The sequence below is a fragment of the Lactuca serriola genome, chromosome 1, assembly GCF_051521515.1.
Source record: "Lactuca serriola cultivar US96UC23 chromosome 1, Lser_US96UC23_V15, whole genome shotgun sequence".
NCBI classification, from domain to species: domain Eukaryota; kingdom Viridiplantae; phylum Streptophyta; class Magnoliopsida; order Asterales; family Asteraceae; genus Lactuca; species Lactuca serriola.
Genome location: NC_136408.1, coordinates 206,495,265 through 206,518,907, shown reverse-complemented (window position 1 = coordinate 206,518,907; position 23,643 = coordinate 206,495,265). Strand labels below are relative to the sequence as shown.

Here is a 23,643-nt window from a genome sequence, read left to right as displayed (position 1 = left end):
TCGAAAAAGAGGGTGCAACACGAGCACATCCCAGGGGGTCACCCATCCTTGTACTACTCTCGCCCAAGCACGCTTAACTGCGGAGTTCTGATGGGATTCGGTGCATTAGTGATGGTATGATAGCACACGAAATACTATCCATGTTTATTGCTTTTATGTGTTACAAGACGCAGAGCCTACTTTGTTTTGGTACGGTGGCGTGGGACCCATGTGACCGATCGGCTCCGTTCCAAAAATACGAAAACCATCAACCATGAACCGGAGGGCACCCGAGCATAGAAATAGTAAGAAAGAAAGGAAAAAAACCAAAAAACCGCACGTAAAATGTAAAAAGAAAACGCAAACGGACAACGAAAAATGGGGGTGCAACACGAGGATTTCCCAGGGGGTCACCAATCCTAGTACTACTCTCGTCCAAGCACGCTTAACTGCGGAGTTCTGATGGGATCCGGTGCATTAGTGCCGTTATGATCACACCGAAAATAATATCCATGTTTATAGCTTTTATGTGTTACAAGACGCGTAATCTCCTTTGTTTTTGTACGCGGGGCGTGGGATCCACGTGACCGATCGGCTCCGTTCCAAAAATACGAAAACCATCAACCATGAACCGGAAGGCACCCGAGCATAGAAATAGCCAGAAAGAAAGGAAAAAAACCAAAAAACCGCACGCAAAATGTTAAAAAAAAATGCAAACGGACAACGAAAAAGAGGGTGCAACACGAGCACTTCCCAGGGGGTCACCCATCCTTGTACTACTCTCGCCCAAGCACGCTTAACTGCGATGTTCTGATGGGATTCGGTGCATTAGTGCTGGTATGATCGCACACAAAATACTATCTATGTTTATTGCTTTTATGTGTTACAAAACGCAGAACCTTCTTTGTTTTGGTACGCGGGGCGTGGGACCCATGTGACCGATCGACTCAGTTCCAAAAATACGAAAACAATGAACCATGAACCGGAGGGCACCCGAGCATAGAAATAGCAAGAAAGAAAGGAAAAAAAAACAAAAAACCGCACGTAAAATGTAAAAAAAAAAACGCAAACGGACAAACTAAAAAGGGGGGTGCAACACGAGCACTTCCCAATGGGTCACCCATCCTTGTACTACTCTCGCCCAAGCACGCTTAACTGCGATGTTCTGATGGGTTTCGTTGCGTTAGTGCTGGTGTGAACGCACACGAAATACTATCTATGTTTATTGCTTTTATGTGTTACAAAACGCAGAACCTTCTTTGTTTTGGTACGCGGGGCGTGGGACCCATGTGACCGATCGACTCAGTTCCAAAAATACGAAAACCATGAACCATGAACCGGAGGGCACCCGAGCATAGAAATAGGAAGAAAGAAAAGGAAAAAAAACACAAAACCGCACGTAAAATGTAAAAAAAAAAAAAACGCAAACGGACAAACTAAAAAGGGGGGTGCAACACGAGGACTTCCCAGGGGGTCACAAATCCTAGTACTACTGTCGCCCAAGCACGCTTAACTGCGGAGTTCTGATGGGATCCGGTGCATTAGTGCTGGTATGATAGCACAAGAAATAGTATCCCTGTTTATTGTTTTTATGTGTTACAAGACGCAGAACCTACTTTGTTTTGGTACGCGGGGCGTGGGACCCATGTGACCGATCGGCTCCGTTCCATAAATACGAAAACCATGAACCATGAACCGGAGGGCACCCGAGCATAGAAATAGCAAGAAAGAAAGGATAAAAAACCAAAAAACCGTACGTAAAATGTAAAAAAAAAATTGCAAACGGAGAACGAAAAAGAGGGTGCAACACGAGCACATCCCAGGGGGTCACCCATCCTTGTACTACTCACGCCCAAGCACGCTTGACTGCGGAGTTCTGATGGGATTCGCTGCATTAGTGCTGGTATGATAGCACACGAAATACTATCCATGTTTATTGCTTTTATGTGTTACAAGACGCAGAGCCTACTTTGTTTTGGTACGCGGGGCGTGGGACCCAAGTGAACGATCGACTCCGTTCCAAAAATACGAAAACCATGAACCATGAACCGGAGGGAACCCGAGCATCGAAATAGCAAGAAAGAAAGGAAAAAAAAACCTAAAAACCGCACGTAAAATGGAAAAAAAAACGCAAACGGACAACGAAAAAGGGGGTGCAACACGAGGACTTCCCAGGGGGTCACCCATCCTAGTACTACTCTCGCCCAAGCACGCTTAACTGCAGAGTTCTAATGGGATCCGGTGCATTAGTGCTTTTATGATCACACCCAAAATAATATCCATGTTTATTGCTTTTATGTGTTACAAGATGCAGAATCTCCTTTGTTTTTGTACGCGGGGCGTGGGTTCCACGTGACCGATCGGCTCCGTTCCAAAAATACGAAAACCATCAACCATAAACCGGAACGCACCCGAGCATAGAAATAGCCAGAAAGAAAGGAAAAAAACAAAAAAACAGCACGTAAAATGTAAAAAAAAAATGCAAAAGCACAACGAAAAAGAGGGTGCAACACGAGCACTTCCCAGGGTGTCACCCATCCTTGTACTACTCTTGCCCAAGCATGCATAACGGCGGAGTTCTGATGGGATTCGTTGCATTAGTGTTGGTATGATCGCACACGAAATACTATCCATGTTTATTGCTTTTATGTGTTACAAGACGCAGAACCTTCTTTGTTTTGGTAAGCGGGGCGTGGGATCCACGTGACCGATCGGCTCCGTTCCAAAAATACGAAAACCATCAACCATAAACCAGAAGGCACCCGAGCATAGAAATAGCAAGAAAGAAAGGATAAAAAACCAAAAAACGCACGTAAAATGTAAAAAAAAATCCAAACGGACATCGAAAAAGAGGGTGCAACACGAGCACATCCCAGGGGGTCACCCATCCTTGTACTACTCTCGCCCAAGCACGCTTAACTGCGGAGTTCTGATGGGATTCGGTGCATTAGTGATGGTATGATAGCACGCGAAATACTATCCATGTTTATTGCTTTTATGTGTTACAAGACGCAGAGCCTACTTTGTTTTGGTACGCGGGGCGTGGGACCCATGTGACCGATCGGCTCCGTTCCAAAAATACGAAAACCATCAACCATGAACCGGAGGGCACCCGAGCATAGAAATAGCAAGAAAGAAAGGAAAAAAACCAAAAAACCGCACGTAAAATGTAAAAAGAAAACGCAAACGGACAACGAAAAATGGGGGTGCAACACGAGGATTTCCCAGGGGGTCACCAATCCTAGTACTACTCTCGCCCAAGCACGCTTAACTGCGGAGTTCTGATGGGATCCGGTGCATTAGTGCTGTTATGATCACACCGAAAATAATATCCATGTTTATAGCTTTTATGTGTTACAAGACGCGTAATCTCCTTTGTTTTTGTACGCGGGGCGTGGGATCCACGTGACCGATCGGCTCCGTTCCAAAAATACGAAAACCATTAACCATGAACCGGAAGGCACCCGAGCATAGAAATAGCCAGAAAGAAAGGAAAAAAACCAAAAAACCGCACGCAAAATGTTAAAAAAAAAAATGCAAACGGACAACGAAAAAGAGGGTGCAACACGAGCACTTCCCAGGGGGTCACCCATCCTTGTACTACTCTCGCCCAAGCGCGCTTAACTGCGATGTTCTGATGGGATTCGGTGCATTAGTGCTGGTATGATCGCACACAAAATACTATCTATGTTTATTGCTTTTATGTGTTACAAAACGCAGAACCTTCTTTGTTTTGGTACGCGGGGCGTGGGACCCATGTGACCGATCGACTCAGTTCCAAAAATACGAAAACCATGAACCATGAACCGGAGGGCACCCGAGCATAGAAATAGCAAGAAAGAAAGGAAAAAAAAACCTAAAAACCGCACGTAAAATGTAAAAAAAAAACGCAAACGGACAAACTAAATAGGGGGGTGCAACACGAGCACTTCCCAAGGGGTCACCCATCCTTGTACTACTCTCGCCCAAGCACGCTTAACTGCGATGTTCTGATGGGATTCGTTGCGTTAGTGCTGGTATGAACGCACACGAAATACTATCTATGTTTATTGCTTTTATGTGTTACAAAACGCAGAACCTTCTTTGTTTTGGTACGTGGGGCGTGGGACCCATGTGACCGATCGACTCAGTTCCAAAAATACGAAAACCATGAACCATGAACCGGAGGGCACCCGAGCATAGAAATAGGAAGAAAGAAAAGGAAAAAAAAACACAAAAACGCACGTAAAATGTAAAAAAAAAAAACGCAAACGGACAAACTAAAAAGGGGGGTGCAACACGAGGACTTCCCAGGGGGTCACCAATCCTAGTGCTACTGTCGCCCAAGCACGCTTAACTGCGGAGTTCTGATGGGATCCGGTGCATTAGTGCTGGTATGATAGCACAAGAAATAGTATCCCTGTTTATTGTTTTTATGTGTTACAAGACGCAGAACCTACTTTGTTTTGGTACGCGGGGCGTGGGACCCATGTGACCGATCGGCTCCGTTCCAGAAATACGAAAACCATGAACCATGAACCGGAGGGCACCCGAGCATAGAAATAGCAAGAAAGAAAGGATAAAAAACCAAAAAATCGTACGTAAAATGTAAAAAAAAAATTGCAAACGGACAACGAAAAAGAGGGTGCAACACGAGCACATCCCAGGGGGTCACCCATCCTTGTACTACTCTCGCCCAAGCACGCTTAACTGCGGAGTTCTGATGGGATTCGGTGCATTAGTGCTGGTATGATAGCACACGAAATACTATCCATGTTTATTGCTTTTATGTGTTACAAGACGCAGAGCCTACATTGTTTTGGTACGCGGGGCGTGGGACCCAAGTGGACGATCGACTCCGTTCCAAAAATACGAAAACCATGAACCATGAACCGGAGGGAACCCGAGCATCGAAATAGCAAGAAAGAAAGGAAAAAAAACCTAAAAACCGCACGTAAAATGGAAAAAAAAACGCAAATGGACAACGAAAAAGGGGGTGCAACACGAGGACTTCCCAGGGGGTCACCCATCCTAGTACTACTCTCGCCCAAGCACGCTTAACTGCAGAGTTCTGATGGGATCCGGTGCATTAGTGCTTTTATGATCACACCCAAAATAATATCCATGTTTATTGCTTTTATGTGTTACAAGATGCAGAATCTCCTTTGTTTTTGTACGCAGGGCGTGGGATCCACGTGACCGATCGGCTCCGTTCCAAAAATACGAAAACCATCAACCATAAACCGGAAGGCACCCGAGCAGAGAAATAGCCAGAAAGAAAGGAAAACAACAAAAAAACAGCACGTGAAATGTAAAAAAAAATGCAAACGCACAACGAAAAAGAGGGTGCAACACGAGCACTTCCCAGGGTGTCACCCATCCTTGTACTGCTCTTGCCGAAGCATGCATAACTGCGGAGTTCTGATGGGATTCGCTGCATTAGTGCTGGTATGATCGCACACGAAATACTATCCATGTTTATTGCTTTTATGTGTTACAAGACGCAGAACCTTCTTTGTTTTGGTACGCGGGGCGTGGGATCCACGTGACCGATCGGCTCCGTTCCAAAAATACAAAAACCATTAACCATAAACCAGAAGGCACCCGAGCATAGAAATAGCAAGAAAGAAAGGATAAAAAAATCAAAAACGCACGTAAAATGTAAAAAAAAAAAATCCAAACGGACAACGAAAAAGAGGGTGCAACACGAGCACATCCCAGGGGGTCACCCATCCTTGTACTACTCTCGCCCAAGCATGCTTAACTGCGGAGTTCTGATGGGATTCGGTGCATTAGTGATGGTATGATAGCACACGAAATACTATCCATGTTTATTGCTTTTATGTGTTACAAGACGCAGAGCCTACTTTGTTTTGGTACGCGGGGCGTGGGACCCATGTGACCGATCGGCTCCGTTCCAAAAATACGAAAACCATCAACCATGAACCGGAGGGCACCCGAGCATAGAAATAGCTAGAAAGAAAGGAAAAAAACCAAAAAACCGCACGTAAAATGTAAAAAGAAAACGCAAACGGACAACGAAAAATGGGGGTGCAACACGAGGATTTCCCAAGGGGTCACCAATCCTAGTACTACTCTCGCCCAAGCACGCTTAACTGCGGAGTTCTGATGGGATCCGGTGCATTAGTGCTGTTATGATCACACCGAAAATAATATCCATGTTTATAGCTTTTATGTGTTACAAGACGCGTAATCTCCTTTGTTTTTGTACGCGGGGCGTGGGATCCACGTGACCGATCGGCTCCGTTCCAAAAATACGAAAACCATCAACCATGAACCGGAAGGCACCCGAGCATAGAAATAGCCAGAAAGAAAGGAAAAAAACCAAAAAACCGCACGCAAAATGTTAAAAAAAAAATGCAAACGGACAACGAAAAAGAGGGTGCAACACGAGCACTTCCCAGGGGGTCACCCATCCTTGTACTACTCTCGCCCAAGCGCGCTTAACTGCGATGTTCTGATGGGATTCGGTGCATTAGTGCTGGTATGATCGCACACAAAATACTATCTATGTTTATTGCTTTTATGTGTTACAAAACGCAGAACCTTCTTTGTTTTGGTACGCGGGGCGTGGGACCCATGTGACCGATCGACTCAGTTCCAAAAATACGAAAACCATGAACCATGAACCGGAGGGCACCCGAGCATAGAAATAGCAAGAAAGAAAGGAAAAAAAAAACAAAAAACCGCACGTAAAATGTAAAAAAAAAACGCAAACGGACAAACTAAAAAGGGGGGTGCAACACGAGCACTTCCCAATGGGTCACCCATCCTTGTACTACTCTCGCCCAAGCACGCTTAACTGCGATGTTCTGATGGGATTCGTTGCGTTAGTGCTGGTATGAACGCACACGAAATACTATCTATGTTTATTGCTTTTATGTGTTACAAAACGCAGAACCTTCTTTGTTTTGGTACGCGGGGCGTGGGACCCATGTGACCGATCGACTCAGTTCCAAAAATACGAAAACCATGAACCATGAACCGGAGGGCACCCGAGCATAGAAATAGGAAGAAAGAAAAGGAAAAAAAACACAAAACCGCACGTAAAATGTAAAAAAAAAAAAAAACGCAAACGGACAAACTAAAAAGGGGGGTGCAACACGAGGACTTCCCAGGGGGTCACCAATCCTAGTACTACTGTCGCCCAAGCACGCTTAACTGCGGAGTTCTGATGGGATCCGGTGCATTAGTGCTGGTATGATAGCACAAGAAATAGTATCCATGTTTATTGTTTTTATGTGTTACAAGACGCAGAACCTACTTTGTTTTGGTACGCGGGGCGTGGGACCCATGTGACCGATCGGCTCCGTTCCATAAATACGAAAACCATGAACCATGAACCGGAGGGCACCCGAGCATAGAAATAGCAAGAAAGAAAGGATAAAAAACCAAAAAACCGTACGTAAAATGTAAAAAAAAAATTGCAAACGGAGAACGAAAAAGAGGGTGCAACACGAGCACATCCCAGGGGGTCACCCATCCTTGTACTACTCACGCCCAAGCACGCTTAACTGCGGAGTTCTGATGGGATTCGCTGCATTAGTGCTGGTATGATAGCACACGAAATACTATCCATGTTTATTGCTTTTATGTGTTACAAGACGCAGAGCCTACTTTGTTTTGGTACGCGGGGCGTGGGACCCAAGTGAACGATCGACTCCGTTCCAAAAATACGAAAACCATGAACCATGAACCGGAGGGAACCCGAGCATCGAAATAGCAAGAAAGAAAGGAAAAAAAACCTAAAAACCGCACGTAAAATGGAAAAAAACGCAAACGGACAACGAAAAAGGGGGTGCAACACGAGGACTTCCCAGGGGGTCACCCATCCTAGTACTACTCTCGCCCAAGCACGCTTAACTGCAGAGTTCTAATGGGATCCGGTGCATTAGTGCTTTTATGATCACACCCAAAATAATATCCATGTTTATTGCTTTTATGTGTTACAAGATGCAGAATCTCCTTTGTTTTTGTACGCGGGGCGTGGGTTCCACGTGACCGATCGGCTCCGTTCCAAAAATACGAAAACCATCAACCATAAACCGGAAGGCACCCGAGCATAGAAATAGCCAGAAAGAAAGGAAAAAAACAAAAAAACAGCACGTAAAATGTAAAAAAAAAATGCAAAAGCACAACGAAAAAGAGGGTGCAACACGAGCACTTCCCAGGGTGTCACCCATCCTTGTACTACTCTTGCCCAAGCATGCATAACGGCGGAGTTCTGATGGGATTCGTTGCATTAGTGTTGGTATGATCGCACACGAAATACTATCCATGTTTATTGCTTTTATGTGTTACAAGACGCAGAACCTTCTTTGTTTTGGTAAGCGGGGCGTGGGATCCACGTGACCGATCGGCTCCGTTCCAAAAATACGAAAACCATCAACCATAAACCAGAAGGCACCCGAGCATAGAAATAGCAAGAAAGAAAGGATAAAAAACCAAAAAACGCACGTAAAATGTAAAAAAAAATCCAAACGGACATCGAAAAAGAGGGTGCAACACGAGCACATCCCAGGGGGTCACCCATCCTTGTACTACTCTCGCCCAAGCACGCTTAACTGCGGAGTTCTGATGGGATTCGGTGCATTAGTGATGGTATGATAGCACGCGAAATACTATCCATGTTTATTGCTTTTATGTGTTACAAGACGCAGAGCCTACTTTGTTTTGGTACGCGGGGCGTGGGACCCATGTGACCGATCGGCTCCGTTCCAAAAATACGAAAACCATCAACCATGAACCGGAGGGCACCCGAGCATAGAAATAGCAAGAAAGAAAGGAAAAAAACCAAAAAACCGCACGTAAAATGTAAAAAGAAAACGCAAACGGACAACGAAAAATGGGGGTGCAACACGAGGATTTCCCAGGGGGTCACCAATCCTAGTACTACTCTCGCCCAAGCACGCTTAACTGCGGAGTTCTGATGGGATCCGGTGCATTAGTGCTGTTATGATCACACCGAAAATAATATCCATGTTTATAGCTTTTATGTGTTACAAGACGCGTAATCTCCTTTGTTTTTGTACGCGGGGCGTGGGATCCACGTGACCGATCGGCTCCGTTCCAAAAATACGAAAACCATCAACCATGAACCGGAAGGCACCCGAGCATAGAAATAGCCAGAAAGAAAGGAAAAAAACCAAAAAACCGCACGCAAAATGTTAAAAAAAAAAAATGCAAACGGACAACGAAAAAGAGGGTGCAACACGAGCACTTCCCAGGGGGTCACCCATCCTTGTACTACTCTCGCCCAAGCGCGCTTAACTGCGATGTTCTGATGGGATTCGGTGCATTAGTGCTGGTATGATCGCACACAAAATACTATCTATGTTTATTGCTTTTATGTGTTACAAAACGCAGAACCTTCTTTGTTTTGGTACGCGGGGCGTGGGACCCATGTGACCGATCGACTCAGTTCCAAAAATACGAAAACCATGAACCATGAACCGGAGGGCACCCGAGCATAGAAATAGCAAGAAAGAAAGGAAAAAAAAAACCTAAAAACCGCACGTAAAATGTAAAAAAAAAACGCAAACGGACAAACTAAATAGGGGGGTGCAACACGAGCACTTCCCAAGGGGTCACCCATCCTTGTACTACTCTCGCCCAAGCACGCTTAACTGCGATGTTCTGATGGGATTCGTTGCGTTAGTGCTGGTATGAACGCACACGAAATACTATCTATGTTTATTGCTTTTATGTGTTACAAAACGCAGAACCTTCTTTGTTTTGGTACGTGGGGCGTGGGACCCATGTGACCGATCGACTCAGTTCCAAAAATACGAAAACCATGAACCATGAACCGGAGGGCACCCGAGCATAGAAATAGGAAGAAAGAAAAGGAAAAAAAACACAAAACCGCACGTAAAATGTAAAAAAAAAAACGCAAACGGACAAACTAAAAAGGGGGGTGCAACACGAGGACTTCCCAGGGGGTCACCAATCCTAGTGCTACTGTCGCCCAAGCACGCTTAACTGCGGAGTTCTGATGGGATCCGGTGCATTAGTGCTGGTATGATAGCACAAGAAATAGTATCCCTGTTTATTGTTTTTATGTGTTACAAGACGCAGAACCTACTTTGTTTTGGTACGCGGGGCGTGGGACCCATGTGACCGATCGGCTCCGTTCCAGAAATACGAAAACCATGAACCATGAACCGGAGGGCACCCGAGCATAGAAATAGCAAGAAAGAAAGGATAAAAAACCAAAAAATCGTACGTAAAATGTAAAAAAAAAATTGCAAACGGACAACGAAAAAGAGGGTGCGACACGAGCACATCCCAGGGGGTCACCCATCCTTGTACTACTCTCGCCCAAGCACGCTTAACTGCGGAGTTCTGATGGGATTCGGTGCATTAGTGCTGGTATGATAGCACACGAAATACTATCCATGTTTATTGCTTTTATGTGTTACAAGACGCAGAGCCTACATTGTTTTGGTACGCGGGGCGTGGGACCCAAGTGGACGATCGACTCCGTTCCAAAAATACGAAAACCATGAACCATGAACCGGAGGGAACCCGAGCATCGAAATAGCAAGAAAGAAAGGAAAAAAAACCTAAAAACCGCACGTAAAATGGAAAAAAAAACGCAAATGGACAACGAAAAAGGGGGTGCAACACGAGGACTTCCCAGGGGGTCACCCATCCTAGTACTACTCTCGCCCAAGCACGCTTAACTGCAGAGTTCTGATGGGATCCGGTGCATTAGTGCTTTTATGATCACACCCAAAATAATATCCATGTTTATTGCTTTTATGTGTTACAAGATGCAGAATCTCCTTTGTTTTTGTACGCGGGGCGTGGGATCCACGTGACCGATCGGCTCCGTTCCAAAAATACGAAAACCATCAACCATAAACCGGAAGGCACCCGAGCAGAGAAATAGCCAGAAAGAAAGGAAAACAACAAAAAAACAGCACGTAAAATGTAAAAAAAAATGCAAACGCACAACGAAAAAGAGGGTGCAACACGAGCACTTCCCAGGGTGTCACCCATCCTTGTACTGCTCTTGCCGAAGCATGCATAACTGCGGAGTTCTGATGGGATTCGCTGCATTAGTGCTGGTATGATCGCACACGAAATACTATCCATGTTTATTGCTTTTATGTGTTACAAGACGCAGAACCTTCTTTGTTTTGGTACGCGGGGCGTGGGATCCACGTGACCGATCGGCTCCGTTCCAAAAATACGAAAACCATTAACCATAAACCAGAAGGCACCCGAGCATAGAAATAGCTAGAAAGAAAGGATAAAAAAATCAAAAAACGCACGTAAAATGTAAAAAAAAAATCCAAACGGACAACGAAAAAGAGGGTGCAACACGAGCACATCCCAGGGGGTCACCCATCCTTGTACTACTCTCGCCCAAGCATGCTTAACTGCGGAGTTCTGATGGGATTCGGTGCATTAGTGATGGTATGATAGCACACGAAATACTATCCATGTTTATTGCTTTTATGTGTTACAAGACGCAGAGCCTACTTTGTTTTGGTACGCGGGGCGTGGGACCCATGTGACCGATCGGCTCCGTTCCAAAAATACGAAAACCATCAACCATGAACCGGAGGGCACCCGAGCATAGAAATAGCAAGAAAGAAAGGAAAAAAACCAAAAAACCGCACGTAAAATGTAAAAAGAAAACGCAAACGGACAACGAAAAATGGGGGTGCAACACGAGGATTTCCCAAGGGGTCACCAATCCTAGTACTACTCTCGCCCAAGCACGCTTAACTACGGAGTTCTGATGGGATCCGGTGCATTAGTGCTGTTATGATCACACCGAAAATAATATCCATGTTTATAGCTTTTATGTGTTACAAGACGCGTAATCTCCTTTGTTTTTGTACGCGGGGCGTGGGATCCACGTGACCGATCGGCTCCGTTCCAAAAATACGAAAACCATCAACCATGAACCGGAAGGCACCCGAGCATAGAAATAGCCAGAAAGAAAGGAAAAAAACCAAAAAACCGCACGCAAAATGTTAAAAAAAAAAATGCAAACGGACAACGAAAAAGAGGGTGCAACACGAGCACTTCCCAGGGGGTCACCCATCCTTGTACTACTCTCGCCCAAGCGCGCTTAACTGCGATGTTCTGATGGGATTCGTTGCGTTAGTGCTGGTATGAACGCACACGAAATACTATCTATGTTTATTGCTTTTATGTGTTACAAAACGCAGAACCTTCTTTGTTTTGGTACGCGGGGCGTGGGACCCATGTGACCGATCGACTCAGTTCCAAAAATACGAAAACCATGAACCATGAACCGGAGGGCACCCGAGCATAGAAATAGGAAGAAAGAAAAGGAAAAAAAACACAAAACCGCACGTAAAATGTAAAAAAAAAAAAACGCAAACGGACAAACTAAAAAGGGGGGTGCAACACGAGGACTTCCCAGGGGGTCACCAATCCTAGTACTACTGTCGCCCAAGCACGCTTAACTGCGGAGTTCTGATGGGATCCGGTGCATTAGTGCTGGTATGATAGCACAAGAAATAGTATCCATGTTTATTGTTTTTATGTGTTACAAGACGCAGAACCTACTTTGTTTTGGTACGCGGGGCGTGGGACCCATGTGACCGATCGGCTCCGTTCCATAAATACGAAAACCATGAACCATGAACCGGAGGGCACCCGAGCATAGAAATAGCAAGAAAGAAAGGATAAAAAACCAAAAAACCGTACGTAAAATGTAAAAAAAATTTGCAAACGGAGAACGAAAAAGAGGGTGCAACACGAGCACATCCCAGGGGGTCACCCATCCTTGTACTACTCACGCCCAAGCACGCTTAACTGCGGAGTTTTGATGGGATTCGCTGCATTAGTGCTGGTATGATAGCACACGAAATACTATCCATGTTTATTGCTTTTATGTGTTACAAGACGCAGAGCCTACTTTGTTTTGGTACGCGGGGCGTGGGACCCAAGTGAACGATCGACTCCGTTCCAAAAATACGAAAACCATGAACCATGAACCGGAGGGAACCCGAGCATCGAAATAGCAAGAAAGAAAGGAAAAAAAACCTAAAAACCGCACGTAAAATGGAAAAAAAACGCAAACGGACAACGAAAAAGGGGGTGCAACACGAGGACTTCCCAGGGGGTCACCCATCCTAGTACTACTCTCGCCCAAGCACGCTTAACTGCAGAGTTCTAATGGGATCCGGTGCATTAGTGCTTTTATGATCACACCCAAAATAATATCCATGTTTATTGCTTTTATGTGTTACAAGATGCAGAATCTCCTTTGTTTTTGTACGCGGGGCGTGGGTTCCACGTGACCGATCGGCTCCGTTCCAAAAATACGAAAACCATCAACCATAAACCGGAAGGCACCCGAGCATAGAAATAGCCAGAAAGAAAGGAAAAAAACAAAAAAACAGCACGTAAAATGTAAAAAAAAAATGCAAAAGCACAACGAAAAAGAGGGTGCAACACGAGCACTTCCCAGGGTGTCACCCATCCTTGTACTACTCTTGCCCAAGCATGCATAACGGCGGAGTTCTGATGGGATTCGTTGCATTAGTGTTGGTATGATCGCACACGAAATACTATCCATGTTTATTGCTTTTATGTGTTACAAGACGCAGAACCTTCTTTGTTTTGGTAAGCGGGGCGTGGGATCCACGTGACCGATCGGCTCCGTTCCAAAAATACGAAAACCATCAACCATAAACCAGAAGGCACCCGAGCATAGAAATAGCAAGAAAGAAAGGATAAAAAACCAAAAAACGCACGTAAAATGTAAAAAAAAATCCAAACGGACATCGAAAAAGAGGGTGCAACACGAGCACATCCCAGGGGGTCACCCATCCTTGTACTACTCTCGCCCAAGCACGCTTAACTGCGGAGTTCTGATGGGATTCGGTGCATTAGTGATGGTATGATAGCACGCGAAATACTATCCATGTTTATTGCTTTTATGTGTTACAAGACGCAGAGCCTACTTTGTTTTGGTACGCGGGGCGTGGGACCCATGTGACCGATCGGCTCCGTTCCAAAAATACGAAAACCATCAACCATGAACCGGAGGGCACCCGAGCATAGAAATAGCAAGAAAGAAAGGAAAAAAACCAAAAAACCGCACGTAAAATGTAAAAAGAAAACGCAAACGGACAACGAAAAATGGGGGTGCAACACGAGGATTTCCCAGGGGGTCACCAATCCTAGTACTACTCTCGCCCAAGCACGCTTAACTGCGGAGTTCTGATGGGATCCGGTGCATTAGTGCTGTTATGATCACACCGAAAATAATATCCATGTTTATAGCTTTTATGTGTTACAAGACGCGTAATCTCCTTTGTTTTTGTACGCGGGGCGTGGGATCCACGTGACCGATCGGCTCCGTTCCAAAAATACGAAAACCATCAACCATGAACCGGAAGGCACCCGAGCATAGAAATAGCCAGAAAGAAAGGAAAAAAACCAAAAAACCGCACGCAAAATTTTAAAAAAAAAAAATGCAAACGGACAACGAAAAAGAGGGTGCAACACGAGCACTTCCCAGGGGGTCACCCATCCTTGTACTACTCTCGCCCAAGCGCGCTTAACTGCGATGTTCTGATGGGATTCGGTGCATTAGTGCTGGTATGATCGCACACAAAATACTATCTATGTTTATTGCTTTTATGTGTTACAAAACGCAGAACCTTCTTTGTTTTGGTACGCGGGGCGTGGGACCCATGTGACCGATCGACTCAGTTCCAAAAATACGAAAACCATGAACCATGAACCGGAGGGCACCCGAGCATAGAAATAGCAAGAAAGAAAGGAAAAAAAACCTAAAAACCGCACGTAAAATGTAAAAAAAAAACGCAAACGGACAAACTAAATAGGGGGGTGCAACACGAGCACTTCCCAAGGGGTCACCCATCCTTGTACTACTCTCGCCCAAGCACGCTTAACTGCGATGTTCTGATGGGATTCGTTGCGTTAGTGCTGGTATGAACGCACACGAAATACTATCTATGTTTATTGCTTTTATGTGTTACAAAACGCAGAACCTTCTTTGTTTTGGTACGTGGGGCGTGGGACCCATGTGACCGATCGACTCAGTTCCAAAAATACGAAAACCATGAACCATGAACCGGAGGGCACCCGAGCATAGAAATAGGAAGAAAGAAAAGGAAAAAAAACACAAAACCGCACGTAAAATGTAAAAAAAAAAACGCAAACGGACAAACTAAAAAGGGGGGTGCAACACGAGGACTTCCCAGGGGGTCACCAATCCTAGTGCTACTGTCGCCCAAGCACGCTTAACTGCGGAGTTCTGATGGGATCCGGTGCATTAGTGCTGGTATGATAGCACAAGAAATAGTATCCCTGTTTATTGTTTTTATGTGTTACAAGACGCAGAACCTACTTTGTTTTGGTACGCGGGGCGTGGGACCCATGTGACCGATCGGCTCCGTTCCAGAAATACGAAAACCATGAACCATGAACCGGAGGGCACCCGAGCATAGAAATAGCAAGAAAGAAAGGATAAAAAACCAAAAAATCGTACGTAAAATGTAAAAAAAAAATTGCAAACGGACAACGAAAAAGAGGGTGCGACACGAGCACATCCCAGGGGGTCACCCATCCTTGTACTACTCTCGCCCAAGCACGCTTAACTGCGGAGTTCTGATGGGATTCGGTGCATTAGTGCTGGTATGATAGCACACGAAATACTATCCATGTTTATTGCTTTTATGTGTTACAAGACGCAGAGCCTACATTGTTTTGGTACGCGGGGCGTGGGACCCAAGTGGACGATCGACTCCGTTCCAAAAATACGAAAACCATGAACCATGAACCGGAGGGAACCCGAGCATCGAAATAGCAAGAAAGAAAGGAAAAAAAAACCTAAAAACCGCACGTAAAATGGAAAAAAAAACGCAAATGGACAACGAAAAAGGGGGTGCAACACGAGGACTTCCCAGGGTGTCACCCATCCTAGTACTACTCTCGCCCAAGCACGCTTAACTGCAGAGTTTTGATGGGATCCGGTGCATTAGTGCTTTTATGATCACACCCAAAATAATATCCATGTTTATTGCTTTTATGTGTTACAAGATGCAGAATCTCCTTTGTTTTTGTACGCGGGGCGTGGGATCCACGTGACCGATCGGCTCCGTTCCAAAAATACGAAAACCATCAACCATAAACCGGAAGGCACCCGAGCAGAGAAATAGCCAGAAAGAAAGGAAAACAACAAAAAAACAGCACGTAAAATGTAAAAAAAAAAATGCAAACGCACAACGAAAAAGAGGGTGCAACACGAGCACTTCCCAGGGTGTCACCCATCCTTGTACTGCTCTTGCCGAAGCATGCATAACTGCGGAGTTCTGATGGGATTCGCTGCATTAGTGCTGGTATGATCGCACACGAAATACTATCCATGTTTATTGCTTTTATGTGTTACAAGACGCAGAACCTTCTTTGTTTTGGTACGCGGGGCGTGGGATCCACGTGACCGATCGGCTCCGTTCCAAAAATACGAAAACCATTAACCATAAACCAGAAGGCACCCGAGCATAGAAATAGCTAGAAAGAAAGGATAAAAAAATCAAAAAACGCACGTAAAATGTAAAAAAAAAATCCAAACGGACAACGAAAAAGAGGGTGCAACACGAGCACATCCCAGGGGGTCAACCATCCTTGTACTACTCTCGCCCAAGCATGCTTAACTGCGGAGTTCTGATGGGATTCGGTGCATTAGTGATGGTATGATAGCACACGAAATACTATCCATGTTTATTGCTTTTATGTGTTACAAGACGCAGAGCCTACTTTGTTTTGGTACGCGGGGCGTGGGACCCATGTGACCGATCGGCTCCGTTCCAAAAATACGAAAACCATCAACCATGAACCGTAGGCACCCGAGCATAGAAATAGCAAGAAAGAAAGGAAAAAAACCAAAAAACCGCACGTAAAATGTAAAAAGAAAACGCAAACGGACAACGAAAAATGGGGGTGCAACACGAGGATTTCCCAAGGGGTCACCAATCCTAGTACTACTCTCGCCCAAGCACGCTTAACTACGGAGTTCTGATGGGATCCGGTGCATTAGTGCTGTTATGATCACACCGAAAATAATATCCATGTTTATAGCTTTTATGTGTTACAAGACGCGTAATCTCCTTTGTTTTTGTACGCGGGGCGTGGGATCCACGTGACCGATCGGCTCCGTTCCAAAAATACGAAAACCATCAACCATGAACCGGAAGGCACCCGAGCATAGAAATAGCCAGAAAGAAAGGAAAAAAACCAAAAAACCGCACGCAAAATGTTAAAAAAAAAAAATGCAAACGGACAACGAAAAAGAGGGTGCAACACGAGCACTTCCCAGGGGGTCACCCATCCTTGTACTACTCTCGCCCAAGCGCGCTTAACTGCGATGTTCTGATGGGATTCGGTGCATTAGTGCTGGTATGATCGCACACAAAATACTATCTATGTTTATTGCTTTTATGTGTTACAAAACGCAGAACCTTCTTTGTTTTGGTACGCGGGGCGTGGGACCCATGTGACCGATCGACTCAGTTCCAAAAATACGAAAACCATGAACCATGAACCGGAGGGCACCCGAGCATAGAAATAGCAAGAAAGAAAGGAAAAAAAAAACAAAAAACCGTACGTAAAATGTAAAATAAAAACGCAAACGGACAAACTAAATAGGGGGGTGCAACACGAGCACTTCCCAAGGGGTCACCCATCCTTGTACTACTCTCGCCCAAGCACGCTTAACTGCGATGTTCTGATGGGATTCGTTGCGTTAGTGCTGGTATGAACGCACACGAAATACTATCTATGTTTATTGCTTTTATGTGTTACAAAACGCAGAACCTTCTTTGTTTTGGTACGTGGGGCGTGGGACCCATGTGACCGATCGACTCAGTTCCAAAAATACGAAAACCATGAACCATGAACCGGAGGGCACCCGAGCATAGAAATAGGAAGAAAGAAAAGGAAAAAAAAACACAAAACCGCACGTAAAATGTAAAAAAAAAACGCAAACGGACAAACTAAAAAGGGGGGTGCAACACGAGGACTTCCCAGGGGGTCACCAATCCTAGTGCTACTGTCGCCCAAGCACGCTTAACTGCGGAGTTCTGATGGGATCCGGTGCATTAGTGCTGGTATGATAGCACAAGAAATAGTATCCCTGTTTATTGTTTTTATGTGTTACAAGACGCAGAACCTACTTTGTTTTGGTACGCGGGGCGTGGGACCCATGTGACCGATCGGCTCCGTTCCAGAAATACGAAAACCATGAACCATGAACCGGAGGGCACCCGAGCATAGAAATAGCAAGAAAGAAAGGATAAAAAACCAAAAAACCGTACGTAAAATGTAAAAAAAAAATTGCAAACGGACAACGAAAAAGAGGGTGCAACACGAGCACATCCCAGGGGGTCACCCATCCTTGTACTACTCTCGCCCAAGCACGCTTAACTGCGGAGTTCTGATGGGATTCGGTGCATTAGTGCTGGTATGATAGCACACGAAATACTATCCATGTTTATTGCTTTTATGTGTTACAAGACGCATAGCCTACATTGTTTTGGTACGCGGGGCGTGGGACCCAAGTGAACGATCGACTCCGTTCCAAAAATACGAAAACCATGAACCATGAACCGGAGGGAACCCGAGCATCGAAATAGCAAGAAAGAAAGGAAAAAAAACCTAAAAACCGCACGTAAAATGGAAAAAAAAACGCAAATGGACAACGAAAAAGGGGGTGCAACACGAGGACTTCCCAGGGGGTCACCCATCCTAGTACTACTCTCGCCCAAGCACGCTTAACTGCAGAGTTCTGATGGGATCCGGTGCATTAGTGCTTTTATGATCTCACCCAAAATAATATCCATGTTTATTGCTTTTATGTGTTACAAGATGCAGAATCTCCTTTGTTTTTGTACGCGGGGCGTGGGATCCACGTGACCGATCGGCTCCGTTCCAAAAATACGAAAACCATCAACCATAAACCGGAAGGCACCCGAGCAGAGAAATAGCCAGAAAGAAAGGAAAAAAACAAAAAAACAGCACGTAAAATGTAAAAAAAAAATGCAAACGCACAACGAAAAAGAGGGTGCAACACGAGCACTTCCCAGGGTGTCACCCATCCTTGTACTGCTCTTGCCGAAGCATGCATAACTGCGGAGTTCTGATGGGATTCGCTGCATTAGTGCTGGTATGATCGCACACGAAATACTATCCATGTTTATTGCTTTTATGTGTTACAAGACGCAGAACCTTCTTTGTTTTGGTACGCGGGGCGTGGGATCCACGTTACCGATCGGCTCCGTTCCAAAAATACGAAAACCATTAACCATAAACCAGAAGGCACCCGAGCATAGAAATAGCAAGAAAGAAAGGATAAAAAAATCAAAAAATGCACGTAAAATGTAAAAAAAAATCCAAACGGACAACGAAAAAGAGGGTGCAACACGAGCACATCCTAGGGGGTCACCCATCCTTGTACTACTCTCGCCCAAGCATGCTTAACTGCGGAGTTCTGATGGGATTCGGTGCATTAGTGATGGTATGATAGCACACGAAATACTATCCATGTTTATTGCTTTTATGTGTTACAAGACGCAGAGCCTACTTTGTTTTGGTACGCGGGGCGTGGGACCCATGTGACCGATCGGCTCCGTTCCAAAAATACGAAAACCATCAACCATGAACCGGAGGGCACCCGAGCATAGAAATAGCAAGAAAGAAAGGAAAAAAACCAAAAAACCGCACGTAAAATGTAAAAAGAAAACGCAAACGGACAACGAAAAATGGGGGTGCAACACGAGGATTTCCCAGGGGGTCACCAATCCTAGTACTACTCTCGCCCAAGCACGCTTAACTGCGGAGTTCTGATGGGATCCGGTGCATTAGTGCTATTATGATCACACCGAAAATAATATCCATGTTTATAGCTTTTATGTGTTACAAGACGCGTAATCTCCTTTGTTTTTGTACGCGGGGCGTGGGATCCACGTGACCGATCGGCTCCGTTCCAAAAATACGAAAACCATCAACCATGAACCGGAAGGCACCCGAGCATAGAAATAGCCAGAAAGAAAGGAAAAAAACCAAAAAACCGCACGCAAAATGTTAAAAAAAAAATGCAAACGGACAACGAAAAAGAGGGTGCAACACGAGCACTTCCCAGGGGGTCACCCATCCTTGTACTACTCTCGCCCAAGCGCGCTTAACTGCGATGTTCTGATGGGATTCGGTGCATTAGTGCTGGTATGATCGCACACAAAATACTATCTATGTTTATTGCTTTTATGTGTTACAAAACGCAGAACCTTCTTTGTTTTGGTACGCGGGGCGTGGGACCCATGTGACCGATCGACTCAGTTCCAAAAATACGAAAACCATGAACCATGAACCGGAGGGCACCCGAGCATAGAAATAGCAAGAAAGAAAGGAAAAAAAAAAACAAAAAACCGCACGTTAAATGTAAAAAAAAACGCAAACGGACAAACTAAAAAGGGTGGTGCAACACGAGCACTTCCCAAGGGGTCACCCATCCTTGTACTACTCTCGCCCAAGCACGCTTAACTGCGATGTTCTGATGGGATTCGTTGCGTTAGTGCTGGTATGAACGCACACGAAATACTATCTATGTTTATTGCTTTTATGTGTTACAAAACGCAGAACCTTCTTTGTTTTGGTACGTGGGGCGTGGGACCCATGTGACCGATCGACTCAGTTCCAAAAATACGAAAACCATGAACCATGAACCGGAGGGCACCCGAGCATAGAAATAGGAAGAAAGAAAAGGAAAAAAAAAACACAAAACCGCACGTAAAATGTAAAAAAAAAAAAAACGCGAACGGACAAACTAAAAAGGGGGGTGCAACACGAGGACTTCCCAGGGGGTCACCAATCCTAGTGCTACTGTCGCCCAAGCACGCTTAACTGCGGAGTTCTGATGGGATCCGGTGCATTAGTGCTGGTATGATAGCACAAGAAATAGTATCCCTGTTTATTGTTTTTATGTGTTACAAGACGCAGAACCTACTTTGTTTTGGTACGCGGGGCGTGGGACCCATGTGACCGATCGGCTCCGTTCCAGAAATACGAAAACCATGAACCATGAACCGGAGGGCACCCAAGCATAGAAATAGCAAGAAAGAAAGGATAAAAAACCAAAAAACCGTACGTAAAATGTAAAAAAAAAATTGCAAACGGACAACGAAAAAGAGGGTGCAACACGAGCACATCCCAGGGGGTCACCCATCCTTGTACTACTCTCGCCCAAGCACGCTTAACTGCGGAGTTCTAAAGGGATTCGGTGCATTAGTGCTGGTATGATAGCACACGAAATACTATCCATGTTTATTGCTTTTATGTGTTACAAGACGCAGAGCCTACTTTGTTTTGGTACGCGGGGCGTGGGACCCAAGTGAACGATCGACTCCGTTCCAAAAATACGAAAACCATGAACCATGAACCGGAGGGAACCCGAGCATCGAAATAGCAAGGAAGAAAGGAAAAAAAACCTAAAAACCGCACGTAAAATGGAAAAAAAAACGCAAACGGACAACGAAAATGGGGGTGCAACACGAGGACTTCCCAGGGGGTCACCCATCCTAGTACTACTCTCGCCCAAGCACGCTTAACTGCAGAGTTCTGATGGGATCCGGTGCATTAGTGCTTTTATGATCACACCCAAAATAATATCCATGTTTATTGCTTTTATGTGTTACAAGATGCAGAATCTCCTTTGTTTTTGTACGCGGGGCGTGGGATCCACGTGACCGATCGGCTCCGTTCCAAAAATACGAAAACCATCAACCATAAACCGGAAGGCACCCGAGCAGAGAAATAGCCATAAAGAAAGGAAAAAAACAAAAAAACAGCACGTAAAATGTAAAAAAAAAATGCAAACGCACAACGAAAAAGAGGGTGCAACACGAGCACTTCCCAGGGTGTCACCCATCCTTGTACTGCTCTTGCCGAAGCATGCATAACTGCGGAGTTCTGATGGGATTCGCTGCATTAGTGCTGGTATGATCGCACACGAAATACTATCCATGTTTATTTCTTTTATGTGTTACAAGACGCAGAACCTTCTTTGTTTTGGTACGCGGGGCGTGGGATCCACGTGACCGATCGGCTCCGTTCCAAAAATACGAAAACCATTAACCATAAACCAGAAGGCACCCGAGCATAGAAATAGCAAGAAAGAAAGGATAAAAAACCAAAAAACGCACGTAAAATGGAAAAAAAATCCAAACGGACAACGAAAAAGAGGGTGCAACACGAGCACATCCCAGGGGGTCACCCATCCTTGTACTACTCTCGCCCAAGCATGCTTAACTGCGGAGTTCTGATGGGATTCGGTGCATTAGTGATGGTATGATAGCACACGAAATACTATCCATGTTTATTGCTTTTATGTGTTACAAGACGCAGAGCCTACTTTGTTTTGGTACGCGGGGCGTGGGACCCATGTGACCGATCGGCTCCGTTCCAAAAATACGAAAACCATCAACCATGAACCGGAGGGCACCCGAGCATAGAAATAGCAAGAAAGAAAGGAAAAAAACCAAAAAACCGCACGTAAAATGTAAAAAGAAAACGCAAACGGACAACGAAAAATGTGGGTGCAACACGAGGATTTACCAGGGGGTCACCAATCCTAGTACTACTCTCGCCCAAGCACGCTTAACAGCGGAGTTCTGATGGGATCCGGTGCATTAGTGCTGTTATGATCACACCGAAAATAATATCCATGTTTATAGCTTTTATGTGTTACAAGACGCATAATCTCCTTTGTTTTTGTACGCGGGGCGTGGGATCCACGTGACCGATCGGCTCCGTTCCAATAATACGAAAACCATCAACCATGAACCGGAAGGCACCCGAGCATAGAAATAGCCAGAAAGAAAGGAAAAAAACCAAAAAACCGCACGCAAAATGTTAAAAAAAATGCAAACGGACAACGAAAAAGAGGGTGCAACACGAGCACTTCCCAGGGGGTCACCCATCCTTGTACTACTGTCGCCCAAGCACGCTTAACTGCGATGTTCTGATGGGATTCGGTGCATTAGTGCTGGTATGATCGCACACAAAATACTATCTATGTTTATTGCTTTTATGTGTTACAAAACGCAGAACCTTCTTTGTTTTGGTACGCGGGGCGTGGGACCCATGTGACCGATCGACTCAGTTCCAAAAATACGAAAACCATGAACCATGAACCGGAGGGCACCCGAGCATAGAAATAGCAAGAAAGAAAGGGAAAAAAAAACAAAAAACCGCACGTAAAATGTAAAAAAAAAAAAAACGCAAACGGACAAACTAAAAAGGGGGGTGCAACACGAGCACTTCCTAGGGGGTCACCCATCCTTGTACTACTCTCGCCCAAGCACGCTTAACTGCGATGTTCTGATGGGATTCGTTGCGTTAGTGCTGGTATGAACGCACACGAAATACTATCTATGTTTATTGCTTTTATGTGTTACAAAACGCAGAACCTTCTTTGTTTTGGTACGCGGGGCGTGGGACCCATGTGACCGATCGACTCAGTTCCAAAAATACGAAAACCATGAACCATGAACCGGAGGGCACCCGAGCATAGAAATAGGAAGAAAGAAAAGGAAAAAAAAACACAAAACCGCACGTAAAATGTAAAAAAAAAACGCAAACGGACAAACTAAA

The 23,643-nt window shown here is 45.1% G+C and overlaps 46 non-coding genes and 21 pseudogenes across 46 annotated transcripts; all 67 read right to left on the bottom strand.

Annotated features, from left to right (window-relative positions):
• Positions 1-9: 9 nt before the first annotated feature.
• LOC145079552 (5S ribosomal RNA) lies at positions 10-128 on the bottom strand (annotated as a pseudogene).
• Positions 129-360: 232 nt separating this feature from the next.
• LOC145078657 (5S ribosomal RNA) lies at positions 361-479 on the bottom strand. Its single transcript, XR_013694194.1, has one exon. It is a non-coding gene; the product is annotated as a 5S ribosomal RNA (ribosomal RNA).
• Positions 480-711: 232 nt separating this feature from the next.
• Positions 712-830, bottom strand: LOC145075352 (5S ribosomal RNA). The gene has a single exon (XR_013692415.1). It is a non-coding gene; the product is annotated as a 5S ribosomal RNA (ribosomal RNA).
• A 236-nt stretch (positions 831-1,066) lies between these two features.
• On the bottom strand, positions 1,067-1,185 carry LOC145080114 (5S ribosomal RNA; annotated as a pseudogene).
• A 239-nt stretch (positions 1,186-1,424) lies between these two features.
• LOC145079432 (5S ribosomal RNA) lies at positions 1,425-1,543 on the bottom strand. The gene has a single exon (XR_013694946.1). It is a non-coding gene; the product is annotated as a 5S ribosomal RNA (ribosomal RNA).
• A 234-nt stretch (positions 1,544-1,777) lies between these two features.
• LOC145079990 (5S ribosomal RNA) lies at positions 1,778-1,896 on the bottom strand (annotated as a pseudogene).
• Positions 1,897-2,129: 233 nt separating this feature from the next.
• Positions 2,130-2,248, bottom strand: LOC145075816 (5S ribosomal RNA). The gene has a single exon (XR_013692524.1). It is a non-coding gene; the product is annotated as a 5S ribosomal RNA (ribosomal RNA).
• A 232-nt stretch (positions 2,249-2,480) lies between these two features.
• On the bottom strand, positions 2,481-2,599 carry LOC145080517 (5S ribosomal RNA; annotated as a pseudogene).
• A 231-nt stretch (positions 2,600-2,830) lies between these two features.
• On the bottom strand, positions 2,831-2,949 carry LOC145079914 (5S ribosomal RNA; annotated as a pseudogene).
• Positions 2,950-3,182: 233 nt separating this feature from the next.
• Positions 3,183-3,301, bottom strand: LOC145076657 (5S ribosomal RNA). Its single transcript, XR_013692744.1, has one exon. It is a non-coding gene; the product is annotated as a 5S ribosomal RNA (ribosomal RNA).
• A 234-nt stretch (positions 3,302-3,535) lies between these two features.
• Positions 3,536-3,654, bottom strand: LOC145078630 (5S ribosomal RNA). Its single transcript, XR_013694169.1, has one exon. It is a non-coding gene; the product is annotated as a 5S ribosomal RNA (ribosomal RNA).
• A 236-nt stretch (positions 3,655-3,890) lies between these two features.
• LOC145079076 (5S ribosomal RNA) lies at positions 3,891-4,009 on the bottom strand. The gene has a single exon (XR_013694601.1). It is a non-coding gene; the product is annotated as a 5S ribosomal RNA (ribosomal RNA).
• Positions 4,010-4,247: 238 nt separating this feature from the next.
• LOC145079441 (5S ribosomal RNA) lies at positions 4,248-4,366 on the bottom strand. Its single transcript, XR_013694955.1, has one exon. It is a non-coding gene; the product is annotated as a 5S ribosomal RNA (ribosomal RNA).
• A 234-nt stretch (positions 4,367-4,600) lies between these two features.
• On the bottom strand, positions 4,601-4,719 carry LOC145078941 (5S ribosomal RNA). Its single transcript, XR_013694472.1, has one exon. It is a non-coding gene; the product is annotated as a 5S ribosomal RNA (ribosomal RNA).
• Positions 4,720-4,951: 232 nt separating this feature from the next.
• On the bottom strand, positions 4,952-5,070 carry LOC145074654 (5S ribosomal RNA). The gene has a single exon (XR_013691961.1). It is a non-coding gene; the product is annotated as a 5S ribosomal RNA (ribosomal RNA).
• Positions 5,071-5,301: 231 nt separating this feature from the next.
• Positions 5,302-5,420, bottom strand: LOC145080529 (5S ribosomal RNA; annotated as a pseudogene).
• Positions 5,421-5,654: 234 nt separating this feature from the next.
• Positions 5,655-5,773, bottom strand: LOC145080103 (5S ribosomal RNA; annotated as a pseudogene).
• A 233-nt stretch (positions 5,774-6,006) lies between these two features.
• Positions 6,007-6,125, bottom strand: LOC145077287 (5S ribosomal RNA). The gene has a single exon (XR_013693073.1). It is a non-coding gene; the product is annotated as a 5S ribosomal RNA (ribosomal RNA).
• Positions 6,126-6,358: 233 nt separating this feature from the next.
• Positions 6,359-6,477, bottom strand: LOC145078629 (5S ribosomal RNA). Its single transcript, XR_013694168.1, has one exon. It is a non-coding gene; the product is annotated as a 5S ribosomal RNA (ribosomal RNA).
• Positions 6,478-6,713: 236 nt separating this feature from the next.
• On the bottom strand, positions 6,714-6,832 carry LOC145079373 (5S ribosomal RNA). The gene has a single exon (XR_013694891.1). It is a non-coding gene; the product is annotated as a 5S ribosomal RNA (ribosomal RNA).
• Positions 6,833-7,072: 240 nt separating this feature from the next.
• Positions 7,073-7,191, bottom strand: LOC145078706 (5S ribosomal RNA). Its single transcript, XR_013694240.1, has one exon. It is a non-coding gene; the product is annotated as a 5S ribosomal RNA (ribosomal RNA).
• A 234-nt stretch (positions 7,192-7,425) lies between these two features.
• LOC145079509 (5S ribosomal RNA) lies at positions 7,426-7,544 on the bottom strand. The gene has a single exon (XR_013695020.1). It is a non-coding gene; the product is annotated as a 5S ribosomal RNA (ribosomal RNA).
• A 230-nt stretch (positions 7,545-7,774) lies between these two features.
• LOC145075813 (5S ribosomal RNA) lies at positions 7,775-7,893 on the bottom strand. Its single transcript, XR_013692523.1, has one exon. It is a non-coding gene; the product is annotated as a 5S ribosomal RNA (ribosomal RNA).
• Positions 7,894-8,125: 232 nt separating this feature from the next.
• Positions 8,126-8,244, bottom strand: LOC145080516 (5S ribosomal RNA; annotated as a pseudogene).
• A 231-nt stretch (positions 8,245-8,475) lies between these two features.
• Positions 8,476-8,594, bottom strand: LOC145079913 (5S ribosomal RNA; annotated as a pseudogene).
• Positions 8,595-8,827: 233 nt separating this feature from the next.
• Positions 8,828-8,946, bottom strand: LOC145076651 (5S ribosomal RNA). Its single transcript, XR_013692742.1, has one exon. It is a non-coding gene; the product is annotated as a 5S ribosomal RNA (ribosomal RNA).
• Positions 8,947-9,181: 235 nt separating this feature from the next.
• On the bottom strand, positions 9,182-9,300 carry LOC145078628 (5S ribosomal RNA). The gene has a single exon (XR_013694167.1). It is a non-coding gene; the product is annotated as a 5S ribosomal RNA (ribosomal RNA).
• Positions 9,301-9,537: 237 nt separating this feature from the next.
• LOC145079075 (5S ribosomal RNA) lies at positions 9,538-9,656 on the bottom strand. Its single transcript, XR_013694600.1, has one exon. It is a non-coding gene; the product is annotated as a 5S ribosomal RNA (ribosomal RNA).
• Positions 9,657-9,892: 236 nt separating this feature from the next.
• LOC145079440 (5S ribosomal RNA) lies at positions 9,893-10,011 on the bottom strand. The gene has a single exon (XR_013694954.1). It is a non-coding gene; the product is annotated as a 5S ribosomal RNA (ribosomal RNA).
• A 234-nt stretch (positions 10,012-10,245) lies between these two features.
• LOC145079091 (5S ribosomal RNA) lies at positions 10,246-10,364 on the bottom strand. The gene has a single exon (XR_013694616.1). It is a non-coding gene; the product is annotated as a 5S ribosomal RNA (ribosomal RNA).
• A 232-nt stretch (positions 10,365-10,596) lies between these two features.
• On the bottom strand, positions 10,597-10,715 carry LOC145074646 (5S ribosomal RNA). The gene has a single exon (XR_013691954.1). It is a non-coding gene; the product is annotated as a 5S ribosomal RNA (ribosomal RNA).
• A 231-nt stretch (positions 10,716-10,946) lies between these two features.
• LOC145080528 (5S ribosomal RNA) lies at positions 10,947-11,065 on the bottom strand (annotated as a pseudogene).
• Positions 11,066-11,298: 233 nt separating this feature from the next.
• Positions 11,299-11,417, bottom strand: LOC145080102 (5S ribosomal RNA; annotated as a pseudogene).
• Positions 11,418-11,650: 233 nt separating this feature from the next.
• Positions 11,651-11,769, bottom strand: LOC145077487 (5S ribosomal RNA). The gene has a single exon (XR_013693234.1). It is a non-coding gene; the product is annotated as a 5S ribosomal RNA (ribosomal RNA).
• Positions 11,770-12,003: 234 nt separating this feature from the next.
• On the bottom strand, positions 12,004-12,122 carry LOC145079471 (5S ribosomal RNA). The gene has a single exon (XR_013694984.1). It is a non-coding gene; the product is annotated as a 5S ribosomal RNA (ribosomal RNA).
• A 238-nt stretch (positions 12,123-12,360) lies between these two features.
• LOC145078705 (5S ribosomal RNA) lies at positions 12,361-12,479 on the bottom strand. Its single transcript, XR_013694239.1, has one exon. It is a non-coding gene; the product is annotated as a 5S ribosomal RNA (ribosomal RNA).
• A 233-nt stretch (positions 12,480-12,712) lies between these two features.
• LOC145080217 (5S ribosomal RNA) lies at positions 12,713-12,831 on the bottom strand (annotated as a pseudogene).
• Positions 12,832-13,062: 231 nt separating this feature from the next.
• On the bottom strand, positions 13,063-13,181 carry LOC145075804 (5S ribosomal RNA). Its single transcript, XR_013692516.1, has one exon. It is a non-coding gene; the product is annotated as a 5S ribosomal RNA (ribosomal RNA).
• A 232-nt stretch (positions 13,182-13,413) lies between these two features.
• LOC145080514 (5S ribosomal RNA) lies at positions 13,414-13,532 on the bottom strand (annotated as a pseudogene).
• A 231-nt stretch (positions 13,533-13,763) lies between these two features.
• Positions 13,764-13,882, bottom strand: LOC145079912 (5S ribosomal RNA; annotated as a pseudogene).
• Positions 13,883-14,115: 233 nt separating this feature from the next.
• LOC145076637 (5S ribosomal RNA) lies at positions 14,116-14,234 on the bottom strand. The gene has a single exon (XR_013692735.1). It is a non-coding gene; the product is annotated as a 5S ribosomal RNA (ribosomal RNA).
• A 235-nt stretch (positions 14,235-14,469) lies between these two features.
• On the bottom strand, positions 14,470-14,588 carry LOC145078627 (5S ribosomal RNA). Its single transcript, XR_013694166.1, has one exon. It is a non-coding gene; the product is annotated as a 5S ribosomal RNA (ribosomal RNA).
• Positions 14,589-14,823: 235 nt separating this feature from the next.
• LOC145079074 (5S ribosomal RNA) lies at positions 14,824-14,942 on the bottom strand. Its single transcript, XR_013694599.1, has one exon. It is a non-coding gene; the product is annotated as a 5S ribosomal RNA (ribosomal RNA).
• A 236-nt stretch (positions 14,943-15,178) lies between these two features.
• LOC145079439 (5S ribosomal RNA) lies at positions 15,179-15,297 on the bottom strand. The gene has a single exon (XR_013694953.1). It is a non-coding gene; the product is annotated as a 5S ribosomal RNA (ribosomal RNA).
• Positions 15,298-15,531: 234 nt separating this feature from the next.
• On the bottom strand, positions 15,532-15,650 carry LOC145079090 (5S ribosomal RNA). The gene has a single exon (XR_013694615.1). It is a non-coding gene; the product is annotated as a 5S ribosomal RNA (ribosomal RNA).
• Positions 15,651-15,883: 233 nt separating this feature from the next.
• Positions 15,884-16,002, bottom strand: LOC145079491 (5S ribosomal RNA). Its single transcript, XR_013695002.1, has one exon. It is a non-coding gene; the product is annotated as a 5S ribosomal RNA (ribosomal RNA).
• Positions 16,003-16,235: 233 nt separating this feature from the next.
• On the bottom strand, positions 16,236-16,354 carry LOC145080527 (5S ribosomal RNA; annotated as a pseudogene).
• A 233-nt stretch (positions 16,355-16,587) lies between these two features.
• LOC145080329 (5S ribosomal RNA) lies at positions 16,588-16,706 on the bottom strand (annotated as a pseudogene).
• Positions 16,707-16,938: 232 nt separating this feature from the next.
• Positions 16,939-17,057, bottom strand: LOC145077476 (5S ribosomal RNA). Its single transcript, XR_013693223.1, has one exon. It is a non-coding gene; the product is annotated as a 5S ribosomal RNA (ribosomal RNA).
• Positions 17,058-17,292: 235 nt separating this feature from the next.
• LOC145078625 (5S ribosomal RNA) lies at positions 17,293-17,411 on the bottom strand. The gene has a single exon (XR_013694164.1). It is a non-coding gene; the product is annotated as a 5S ribosomal RNA (ribosomal RNA).
• A 236-nt stretch (positions 17,412-17,647) lies between these two features.
• On the bottom strand, positions 17,648-17,766 carry LOC145079073 (5S ribosomal RNA). Its single transcript, XR_013694598.1, has one exon. It is a non-coding gene; the product is annotated as a 5S ribosomal RNA (ribosomal RNA).
• A 236-nt stretch (positions 17,767-18,002) lies between these two features.
• On the bottom strand, positions 18,003-18,121 carry LOC145079438 (5S ribosomal RNA). The gene has a single exon (XR_013694952.1). It is a non-coding gene; the product is annotated as a 5S ribosomal RNA (ribosomal RNA).
• A 234-nt stretch (positions 18,122-18,355) lies between these two features.
• LOC145078940 (5S ribosomal RNA) lies at positions 18,356-18,474 on the bottom strand. Its single transcript, XR_013694471.1, has one exon. It is a non-coding gene; the product is annotated as a 5S ribosomal RNA (ribosomal RNA).
• Positions 18,475-18,706: 232 nt separating this feature from the next.
• LOC145078406 (5S ribosomal RNA) lies at positions 18,707-18,825 on the bottom strand. Its single transcript, XR_013693976.1, has one exon. It is a non-coding gene; the product is annotated as a 5S ribosomal RNA (ribosomal RNA).
• Positions 18,826-19,057: 232 nt separating this feature from the next.
• Positions 19,058-19,176, bottom strand: LOC145080525 (5S ribosomal RNA; annotated as a pseudogene).
• Positions 19,177-19,408: 232 nt separating this feature from the next.
• On the bottom strand, positions 19,409-19,527 carry LOC145080295 (5S ribosomal RNA; annotated as a pseudogene).
• A 233-nt stretch (positions 19,528-19,760) lies between these two features.
• LOC145078664 (5S ribosomal RNA) lies at positions 19,761-19,879 on the bottom strand. The gene has a single exon (XR_013694201.1). It is a non-coding gene; the product is annotated as a 5S ribosomal RNA (ribosomal RNA).
• Positions 19,880-20,112: 233 nt separating this feature from the next.
• LOC145078624 (5S ribosomal RNA) lies at positions 20,113-20,231 on the bottom strand. Its single transcript, XR_013694163.1, has one exon. It is a non-coding gene; the product is annotated as a 5S ribosomal RNA (ribosomal RNA).
• Positions 20,232-20,467: 236 nt separating this feature from the next.
• Positions 20,468-20,586, bottom strand: LOC145079476 (5S ribosomal RNA). The gene has a single exon (XR_013694988.1). It is a non-coding gene; the product is annotated as a 5S ribosomal RNA (ribosomal RNA).
• Positions 20,587-20,827: 241 nt separating this feature from the next.
• On the bottom strand, positions 20,828-20,946 carry LOC145079437 (5S ribosomal RNA). Its single transcript, XR_013694951.1, has one exon. It is a non-coding gene; the product is annotated as a 5S ribosomal RNA (ribosomal RNA).
• Positions 20,947-21,180: 234 nt separating this feature from the next.
• Positions 21,181-21,299, bottom strand: LOC145079410 (5S ribosomal RNA). Its single transcript, XR_013694925.1, has one exon. It is a non-coding gene; the product is annotated as a 5S ribosomal RNA (ribosomal RNA).
• A 232-nt stretch (positions 21,300-21,531) lies between these two features.
• On the bottom strand, positions 21,532-21,650 carry LOC145074638 (5S ribosomal RNA). Its single transcript, XR_013691952.1, has one exon. It is a non-coding gene; the product is annotated as a 5S ribosomal RNA (ribosomal RNA).
• Positions 21,651-21,882: 232 nt separating this feature from the next.
• LOC145080524 (5S ribosomal RNA) lies at positions 21,883-22,001 on the bottom strand (annotated as a pseudogene).
• Positions 22,002-22,231: 230 nt separating this feature from the next.
• Positions 22,232-22,350, bottom strand: LOC145080101 (5S ribosomal RNA; annotated as a pseudogene).
• Positions 22,351-22,583: 233 nt separating this feature from the next.
• On the bottom strand, positions 22,584-22,702 carry LOC145079563 (5S ribosomal RNA; annotated as a pseudogene).
• A 231-nt stretch (positions 22,703-22,933) lies between these two features.
• Positions 22,934-23,052, bottom strand: LOC145078968 (5S ribosomal RNA). Its single transcript, XR_013694498.1, has one exon. It is a non-coding gene; the product is annotated as a 5S ribosomal RNA (ribosomal RNA).
• A 240-nt stretch (positions 23,053-23,292) lies between these two features.
• On the bottom strand, positions 23,293-23,411 carry LOC145079303 (5S ribosomal RNA). Its single transcript, XR_013694825.1, has one exon. It is a non-coding gene; the product is annotated as a 5S ribosomal RNA (ribosomal RNA).
• Positions 23,412-23,643: the final 232 nt, after the last annotated feature.